This window comes from Molossus molossus, unplaced genomic scaffold, assembly GCF_014108415.1.
Source record: "Molossus molossus isolate mMolMol1 unplaced genomic scaffold, mMolMol1.p scaffold_m16_p_9, whole genome shotgun sequence".
NCBI classification, from domain to species: Eukaryota; Metazoa; Chordata; class Mammalia; order Chiroptera; family Molossidae; genus Molossus; species Molossus molossus.
Genome location: NW_023425403.1, coordinates 15,675,633 through 15,684,833, shown reverse-complemented (window position 1 = coordinate 15,684,833; position 9,201 = coordinate 15,675,633). Strand labels below are relative to the sequence as shown.

Genomic DNA, 9,201 nt, shown 5'->3' with positions numbered 1-9,201 from the left:
TTATAACAGTTTCCATACAACCATTTTACATTTACTATAAGGAAATCGAGCCTGTAGTACATATGTGAGCGTACCCATTTAAACAATGTCATATGATATTTTTTAGATATCATATTGAGGTCCTTATCCTATTGAGGGTAAAGATTTGAAAAACACCTCTGTGAACTCATATAGCCAAGATATTTTTAAAACTTGTAAAAGAAGATTTTAGCTTTTTGAGGAACCTCCATACTGTTTTCCACAGTGGCTGCACCGATTTGCAGTCTTACCAACAGTGCACGAGGGTTCCTTTCTTCCCCATCCTCACCAACACTTGTTTGTTGATTTATTGATGACAGCCATTCTGACTGTCTAACCACTATGCTGTACACCTGAAACTAATATAAAATATTAAATGCCAACTGTAATTGAAAAATATATACATTTTAAATAAATAAAAATATTTTTATTGAGCATTTTAAAATAAAAGATTTTAGCAATGATCACATTCTTGGTCTAAGTCTATTAAACACATTTAAGAAGGCTTATGGGTTCCACACAACTTTTTTGCACTGTTTTCCATTGCAACCTTGCACTGTAAAATAAACTCCAGTAGCTACAATGTTGTCACCATAGCTCATGATGAATGGACAGCAGATCTTTTCAGTGAAACTGACTCCTTCAGAACAATGGTTATCATTGGGATGCAGGCATATGAGAAAAATTGTATTTAAAAAATGAAAAAGAAGGTAAAAGTACTTGCAGCATTCTAGCATAATTTACTCTAGAACTATTCTTTTACAAAGAATGCTTAAATGAGAATAACACTAATAATACAAATAGTATTAGCACACTAATAATAGTGCTAACATCATATTACTTTAGTTTAAGTTTTTATAATAATAGCAGCACTTATGTTTTTAGTACTAGTACATGAATATTAAAATTGTAACAAGTAGCCCTGGCCGGTTTGGCTCAGCGGTTAGAGCGTTGGCCTGCGGTCTACAGAGACCCGGGTTCGGTTCCCGCTAAGGGCATGTACTTCAGCTACAGTTTGTCCCCGGCCCTGGTCAGGTCGTGCGGGTGGCGGCCACTCGATGTGTCCCTTTCACGTCGATGTTTCTCTCTCTCTCTTCCTCTCTCTCCCTCCCACTCTATCTGAACAAAATATCGAAAAATGTTCTCGGGTGAGGATAAAAAAAAAAATTGTAACAAGTAGATTGAGCTAATTACATATAGAATCTCAAATGATTATGAAGTCCAGCTACAGACGTCATATGAAAAATTCTGACTGTTAATATGTTGGCATTGGGGACTTCAATATGAAGCAACTTTGTTTTTAGAACTCTTTATTTTGATTCTTCAGTTTACAGAGGAAGATGTACCATGAATTTATCTTAAGTTTCACTTGGATGGGCCAATTTCAAGTCCCTGGAAGGGTCCTAGCAGTGTTTTCACAAGCTCATACGTGTTTGTACCTTTCCCCAAACTAAGATGTATTGAATTCAGTTAAGACCACTGTTGCTTTCCCCATCATTACCCAGACTCCCACACAAATACGTATACTCACACCATAATGTAGGGGCTATGGGCATATATTTGGTTTTGGTTTAGTAAACCTAGCTAGAATCAGAATAAAGTCTGGTACATAAGACAATCATTTTTTTGTTGTTGTTTTATTCTTTCTCGCCTTCCAAGCATTTTGGTAAATTTAATCAAAATCACTCTGATAGATCAAGAAGGAAGTAGTAATCAGACAACATATACTTAAATTTTTTAATCAGTTCCCCCAAGTTAAAGCTTCCTATTCTCTATATTTTATGAGAAGCAGGAGATATTTTTTCAATTAGATGAGCAGTTTTCAACTATATGTTGAAAGATGAGGTCAGAATAGGCAAAAAAGATTATGTCTGAGAAACAATAGAAATATGTATTCAGCTGAGACCTCGTAAGAATGATATACTGTTGCCCTGGCTGGTTTGCTCAGCAGTTAGAACATCGGCCAGCAGACCAATGAGTCTCAAGTTCAATTCTGGTCAAGGGCACTATCTCGGTTGTGGTTCATACCCGGCCCTGGTCAGAGTTGTGCGGGAGGCAATCAGTCAATGTGTCTCTTGCCAATTCACTGCCTGCCAGGGGTCGTCACAATGCAATGAACTACAAGCAGACATGGCTTGGAATGAGGGGGAGCAATTGCAAGGAAGCAAATGTTCCCAATTTCTGGATGCAGCCCAATTTATTTTCTTAGAAGTTCCCTAGGTTACATTGTATTTAAGGTAATTATGTCCTTGAGAGAGGTCTCTGCTGATCTTTCAGCCAAGCCCAATATTCTTACTGTTCAGCTGTACCTGGCTGTTTTCAGCCAAGATTCTTAACAGAACACATTCACTCCATTGGGCGGTGTCCCAACCCATGTCATGCATGCATACTTTGTTCTCAGCTAGCCAGGCGGCAAGAATGCATACCTCAAGGTTACATTTTGTTCATCCACCAAACCCCCAACCCTACAGTCTCTCTCACATCCATGTTTCTCTCTCTCTCTCCCTCTTCCTTCCTCTCTCTCTCCCTCCCTCCAACTCTATCTGAAGATAAATAGAAAAATATCCTCAGGTAAGGATTAAAAAAAATAAAAAATAATAAAAGAATGGTATACTGTTAGTAGTAAAGATATGATAGGTTATAAGAAAGCAATTGATTGTCTTATGAAATAAATGAGCTCAAACTGTCATTTAGTTTATTATTAGCGTGATCGTTTCTTTGACACTAGTTTAACTTTCATGCTTTACTGATACTTACAAAAGCTTTTATTTTTTTCTAGAATATTTTAACAATTTTTATCTTTGAAAATGAACAGCCAAAAATATATGCAATGAATATGTATTTTATCCAAGATACTGACAAATGTATTTTTTTAATGATAATCCATTACCTTACTGATTGTGTTAAGCAGTTCATTTTTTAAAAAGTCATAAATTTAGGAACCTTACCTGTTCTTAGCATAATGCAGTACTTATCTTTTTTTAGTTTATCTAAAAATAAAATAAAAACTTGTATCTTAATTTATTTTCTAAAATGTCTACTAGTCTTACTTAAGCTTCTGCTTAAGATTATATCATTTTTCTATATAAAATCTACAGGTTTCATTAAACATACTAAGTTTGGTATTAAAGTTGGTCATTTTACCTTATATTTGAATTGTGCTTAATAGTTTCTAATATATTTTCACATACATTTCTCTTGATATTATGAATGTGTTAGGAGTTATTTCAGTCTATTATAATGTAATCCCAAAATGGCAAAAGCATGACTCTGAGTTATTTCCAGTAGTTGTACTATGTTCTGTGATTGCAAATCATACCTAAAATACTAGTAGATTTGCACACACATTACAAAAACAAATATGGTCAAGAGCATGGAGGAATTAGAATAACTCCAATTTTATTTTTTAATTGGAATTTATTATTTTATTATAAAAACGGAGAGTTTTTACATATAGACAGCATTGTTATAGACATATAGGGCTATAGGACTAATACATACAATTTTTGTAGCTAAATAGGATCAGTATGCATTGTCAAAGGAATTTTAGGGGTCTGTTTGACTAAAGAGGAGAAGAAAGAAGGAAAAGGAAATTTGGAACATTACCTGGCGGTGTCTTTGTTACCTGTAAGTTCCAGGAGTCACTGAACAGATTACTTCCAAGATAAATGAAGAACATGTTAATTAAAATTGTATTGATACAGTGTATCTGCAAAGATAATTAAATACAACACTCATTTCTGCATGTAAAACATATTTATCTTGCCAGGAAAGTGACTGAGAAATAGAGTTGAGTGAGTGACTTGGCCTGGATGCAGAAACTTGTATCAAAAGACTTTCTGTGGAAACTATGAGGATTGGCCACTGACATGTGGGTTGGCCTAGCTTCTTCTGATGTTTTAATTTAACATTCAAAAAGATAGCATAGTAAAGCAAATGTGTATTTCTCCCTGTGCATTCTCTCAACAAGAAAATGATAAACTGAATCAGTTTATGAAATCAACTGAAAGTTGATGCTTTGTTCACCTGGTATTATCCATTGGTCTTATGGTGATGCGTCCCCTGCTTTAAACGATCACTGAACTACTAATTGTACTTTTCCATTTTTAAATACAATTACGTTTATATGCTTGCATCCCAATGATAATTATTCCTGTGAAGGAGTCAGTTCCACTGAAAAGATCCGATGTCCTTTCATTATTGAGCTATATGCTGATAACATTTTAGATACTGGAGCTTGCAGTGCAAGGTTGCAATAGAAAACTGTGGAAAGGAAATCCTAGGGAAACCATCATCCTTCTTAAATGTGTCTGAAAGACTTACACCGAGAATGTGTTTATTGCTTTGCAGTATATAATATCCTTTATATCCTTGTAACCATACAAGAATTTTGATAAAAATATGAATTTGTTAGAAGAGCACAAAGACATTGAGACAGATTTTCAAAAGCTTTACTATATCTATACCAAATGACTCCAGATGAAGTTTGGCAGGGTTACCCAAGAGCAAATATAATCCCAGGTGTATCCTGGCATACAGAGGGGGAAACACAATTCAATTTAAAACATCCAGACAGGCACTAAACACTTCTGAACACTGATAGTAGTTGAGCTGTTTGAGGATTGAGTTCAAAGAAAGGATTATCCAGAAGTAGGGATGAACTTCAGTAAGTAATCAGATACCTCCTTTCAAGAGTTTATGGGATCAACACCTGTGCCATTGTCCACTGGAAAAGAGAAAAAAATTTATGAAACACTATTAGAGAGGGACAGTTTTCAGAATTACAGAATAAGGACCTGTAAAATCTGCTTTTTCATAAACAATGAGAACACTGATTTAAAATGTAAAAATAGTCCAGCTGGTGTGGCTCAGTGGTTGAGCATCGGCACCAAGAGGTCGCCGGTTCAATTCCCAGTCAGGACACATGCTCAGGTTGTGGGCCAAATCCCCAGTGGGGAACATGCAGGAGGTGGCCAATCAATGATCTCTTTCATCGATGTTTCTATCTCTCCTCACTTCCTCTCTCTCTAAAATCAATAAAGGAAAAAAAGCTTTTTAAGATAATAAAAATAAAATGTAAAAATATTTTCAAAACTCCAAAATTAACCAAAGGCTTCCAACAACTTGAGGAGCATTCATTTAAACAAACAGACAAAAAACAACAGCTAAATATAAGTAAGAACAGCAAGGGCCTTATCATATTTTGACTTGCTCTATCCCATTCCCTCTCTCTCCAGCTCCATAATAACCTAGACAAACAGTAGCCATGCAGCCATGGTAACAATGAAAACAAGCAGACTAGCAGCCCCTAGAGGTGACAAACTGGGTTTGAATCTCTTCAGAAAGCTTAGTTGCATATATTTGGTCTGTCTGGTAGCTCCTATAAGAGATCTATTTATAGAAATTCTCTCTCTCTCTCTCTCTCTCTCTTCCCTTAATTCAGAGTATATTCAATGGGAGCAACTTTATTCCCAGGATATTTGTTGAAATCAATTGCTTAACATCATCACACCACTCTGAGGCAGTGATAACAGTTGGGGCAAACAATAGAGTGGCCTAAAAGGTACAGGGAAGATCTGGAGAATGACATTTCATAGTTGGCTTTGAAAAGCTCCAAAATATTCTTGGGAATATAGACAGCCCATGCAGCTGAAGGATTTTGTGCATGCCCAAGAAGAAACCCTAATTACTCACCAGTGATGGGTTTAAGGAGGCTGATGGACTCCTCAAGATCTCACCTGTGATTGAATGAAATCTCTGAACATGCAGGAAGTGAAGGCTAAGGCACAGCTTTTAAAGTGCTTGAATGTTGAAGGCATGTTTCAACACACACACACACACACACACACACACACACACAGAACCCCTCTGAAAAGAGTGAGAGACATTGTTTCAAAGAAAGAATGGTTTAAAGAAAATCAATCATTTTCTGACCATCAAGCTAAATGAGCCATGACTTCAGTGACTGCACATGGCTGGTTATATAGACTTTGCAGAAATTTTGCAAGAAAGATGCAAAACAAACAGAGAAGAAACAATAACAAATAGCAACAACATTTTCAGGGATAGTGGGGAATTTGATTTCCACAATTGTAACATTATAAAATGTCCAGTTTTCAGCAAAATAGTATAAGACACACAGGGAAATAGGAAAATATGCCTCACAGACAGAAAATAATACAGGCCATAGAAACGCCCTGAGGAAGCCTGAATATTAGACTTACTAAACAAAGACTTCAAATAAACTCTTTTACATATGTTAAAAAGAACTGTGTCTAAAGAATGAAGGAAAGTATGGAAATACTGTGTCACCAAATAGAATATATCAATAAAATGAAGTTATAAAAGAAATGAACTAAATAGAATTTATGGAGTTGAAAAGCAAAATAATTGAAATGAAAAATTTACTAGAAAGACTCAACATTTTGAGTAAGAAGAAGAAAAAATTTGTGAACTTGAAGGTAAATCAACTGAAATTATTATGTCTGAAGTGCTGAAAGAAGAAAAAGAAAGAACGACAATAAACAGAACGTCACAGACATGTGGGACAGCACCAAACACACTAGCATATGCATAATGAGAGTCAAGGAAGAGGGAAGAGAGAAAGGGGCAGAAAAAATATTTGAAAGAATAAGGTGTAAAACTTTCCAAATTTGATGTAAATGATAATTCCAAGGATTCACTGAATCTCTGTCCTACAGCAATTATAAATCTACAACAAAAATGTATGGTATGCCTTCTTTCCATTCTCGCTCAAAGGAAAGAAAGGACATTTGTGTACATCACTAAATCAAACTTCCTATATCTTAATGTATAATTATCAATTTATTGCCAAGAAATCTACCAAAAGTATTTTAATTTCTACATTATTGATTTTATTGTAAACAGTGTGTATTAGATTTCTTATTTAGTTGTTAGCACTTATATACATTCTTTTTTTGCTTCACAGCTCTCTAAAAAAGTAGAATGAGATTATTCCAGAGGGATAGTCTCAGTGGCATATTAATTCACCTATTTAGCTTCTCCAGCACTTAAAAACTATATTAAATCAGAATCACGGTACTTCACAATGGGAATAATTGCTCTTTCAATAATTACTTATTACATTTGTATTGTGAGCTCTGTACTAGACGCTGGTAATAATATAATAAAACACCTAGTTTTAAGCAATGTATATTAATGTATTTAAACTTTCCAAGCACCTTAAGAAGTAAACACTATTATTATTTCCATTAAACAGGTGATAATATTGCATCATAAAGAATATATGTAATTTGTGCAAGATCATACAACACTTTGAACTCTCAAGAGTTATAAGTTCAGGGTATCCAAGATGTTCCCAATTCCACTAATATCAGTGAAAACATTTAGTGTTTTGCCTGGAGCTTGTAGTGTAGAAGAGGAAACAGGCATTAAAATGGCAGTCCCATTAAATCCAATTATTGCAATTTTGAAGATAAGGGCACAGCACTAGCAGAGCATACAAGTGGGATTGCTAACCTACCTTTTAACGTGAGGGTACTTTTCTGCAAGAAAACTCCTGTTGAGGGATATTTGATTATTTTAAAATGTTGGAAATATGTAGGCAGAAAAGATACGAAGGTAAAGATTGAGATGCAAGGAGAACATCAGGAATCTGAGAAGTCATGAGGAACTTTAAAAGTTTATAAAATTAAATTGCATTCTATAATCAAAACTGAGAAGTGAAGCCATCAAAATTACAGAGTAACTATGATAATACTTTGTATGTTAGGTTACTGAGTTTAAATTTGTGCTTCGTGCAGTGGATAATACATGAGTTTACAAGAAACTATTTTCAGATTTGGATTTTAAGAAAATTCACTTTAGACAGCTGGAGACAGTAGTAATAATTGGTTTGGATGGTTTCCACCATGGTAACCCCTCTAAATTCACCAATCTTTCAGCCACAGCTCTTGGAACAACTTTAGGAAAGGGAAGATATTTTGCATCTGCTGTCTCCTCTAGAAATGGCTACTATGCTCTGTAACAGGATTTTGCTCTTTAGTTAAAAATGTTGTCAATCCCAAAACCTTTTCCACTTCAGGATTATTGAGTTCTGATGAGTCTCATGTGGCCACTGCACCTCCCTGTATATGCTCTCGAACAGTATGGGCTGATGAAACTATGGGACCATTTGGGCCTCAAGATCAGAGAATTCATCTTCCTGAGAACATAGGTTTTAACTGTCACCTTCGTGGGACCATGTCACAGAAGAAAAGCCAGATTCCTAAAACTTACCTGATGTTCTAGCAGAACATCTATCAAGTGAAAGACATGAGTTTGTGATGGCACAATATGTGAATGAGTTTCAGGGTAATGATGCACCTGCTGGACAAGAACAACAGTGCAGAAATGTACTTACAAAGTGCCACAGTAGAGTGTGCAGTCCAAACATGTCCAGAATTGCTGCGAAGAGATTTTCAATCACTGTTTCCAGAAGTGGCCTCCAACAAACTAATGATTCTGACTGTAACACAGAAAACTAAGAATGATCTGACTATTTGGAGTGAGGAGGTAGAAAATGAAAGAAAAACACTTTTAGAAATGTTCATCTGTGGTGCTAAGGAAATATGCTACACTCCTTGAGCCAAAGGCTATTTGACTGACTTTATTGACCCATCATGGGTTTGGAATATTGTGGAACATGCAGGGTAGAACAAAAATGCATTTAAGCTGTTTGTGTGGAAAATAACACACTAATTAATAAATAGTAATACAAGAGTAAACTGTTTTTGCATACTCACAACTGTAAACCTACTTTTGCCTCACCCTGTATTCAAACAATTTTTGAAACTGTTGAATGCTGTGGACATTTAGGATTCTCATTTGATGATCTTGGCTATTGTAAAGTGATTTGTTATAGTCTCTGGGATACCTACATGGTTGTAGAAAGTATCTTTACAAATGCAACACCAGGCAGCCAGACAACGAAGAAATTAAATGGAAACTAGCAGTAATGTCAATTTATTTGCTGTACCACTTGCACTTAACATTTGGATTGATCTATAAACACTGTCAAATGCTTTCTTATTTCTAGGTCTTTAAATTTTACTTATTTCTAGGTATTCATTTAAACATTTATGAATTTAAAACATTGGCAAGTGGTTTGTGACTTTTCAATTGTTCGCCCTGGCTGGTTTGGCTCAGTGGTTAGAGTGTCGG

The 9,201-nt window shown here is 35.4% G+C and overlaps 1 pseudogene; it reads left to right on the top strand.

Moving 5' to 3' along the window:
• Window positions 1-6,386: 6,386 nt before the first annotated feature.
• LOC118623020 lies at window positions 6,387-8,990 on the top strand (annotated as a pseudogene).
• The last annotated feature ends 211 nt before the right edge of the window (window positions 8,991-9,201 follow it).